We start from the raw sequence: 1,549 nt of genomic DNA on the forward strand, positions 1-1,549 counted from the left end.
CATCAAACCTGGTTCCCCTTTTGTGCTGTCGGTGAGACTACTTGTCGAAAGACGGTAATGTCTGAAGGATGGCACAGTTATCCACAGCAGAGTGCTGCTGTCCATCGCTACCCCCTACGTCACTTTTAAAACCCTCAGGTAATGCAGTATCTTACAGGTAACATACCTTAACACACCTCATCAATGGTGACATTACATTTAATCCAATACAACTTAATTATTTGCTTCCAGTGTTGTTTAAGAAGGTGAAGGAACTTTGATCTCCAGTCAGAGTGAATGTGAGACTCCAGAGTCTGGCAATGTGAGACTATCACCTTGGAGAACAAGCTAAAAATTCCATAGCTCAAATACATAAATCTTATGGACCAAACTTAATTCAGGATTCAGAAAACATTATATAATATACATATTGTGGTCAGAAGTGTAATATACTATGTGTGTCCTCTTACCGTAATCCTAATATAATAATAATATATATCTCTGGCAGATGAGAGAATCTGTAAAGGCTCATGTAGAAATATGTGATTAGGAGCAGCAATAACCACTAACCAGTAGCTCTTGGTTTGGTATTTGGTTTTCGTCGTTGATTATCTGGAGGAATCAGGATTGGGCGAAGGCGGTGCTTAAACTGATGCAGTAATTTTCAAGCCTGTGTGCGGATGATAAATCGTTTCCACTAGATTCCACAGCCACAATGTCAAAATTGGCTGTATTGTCAAAATGAATGAAACAAAAATGTGCTTTTTGGCCATGATCAACATGGGTGAAATCTACGGAAGGGAGGGGTTTGCTCGAGAGTTTCCGTTTACGAAGGAGGAGACTTTTGCTTCCTTCCTTTGCACAAAGGAACACACACACACACACACACACACACACACACACACACACACACACACACACATCCAAACAAGCAGAGGTATCACGAAGTCAGAAATAGCGATAAAATGAAATCACTTACCTTTGAAGATCTTCCTCTGTTTGCAATCCCAAGGGTCCTAGCTACCACATCAAAGGGTTGTTTTGTTCGATAAAGTCCTTCTTTATATCCCAAAAAAGTCAGTTTAGTTGGCAAGTTGATTCAGTAATCTATCCTGTTTCCCTCGTTCAAAATGCATACAAATGAATCCCAAAAGTGTCCAATAAACTTGTCCAAACAAGCCAAAACAACGTTTCTAATCAATCCTCATGTACCCTAATATGTAACAAACGATCAAATTTAAGACGGGAATATTATGTTCATTAGCAGAGATAAATAACGAAGTGCGTGCCGTCATCCACACGCGCCACAAAACTCAGTCAAAATGGGAGCCACCTAGAAAAACTACAAATTCTATCTAATTTTTTCAAAAACAAGCGTGAAAACTATTATAATAGACTGTTAAATCTACTGGAAGCCCTAGGAACTGCAATCTGGGAGTTATTCCTTTGACTTTCCCATAAACAAAGATTTGGATGGGACAGACCCGTATAAAAAAAAAATCTGGATGGGTTCTCCTCGATTTTCACCCGTATTGATAACACTGTACACAAAACTGGCGATTCCAAGTGG

Source organism: Salvelinus sp. IW2-2015, unplaced genomic scaffold (genome assembly GCF_002910315.2).
Source record: "Salvelinus sp. IW2-2015 unplaced genomic scaffold, ASM291031v2 Un_scaffold1798, whole genome shotgun sequence".
In the NCBI taxonomy this organism is placed as follows: domain Eukaryota; kingdom Metazoa; phylum Chordata; class Actinopteri; order Salmoniformes; family Salmonidae; genus Salvelinus; species Salvelinus sp. IW2-2015.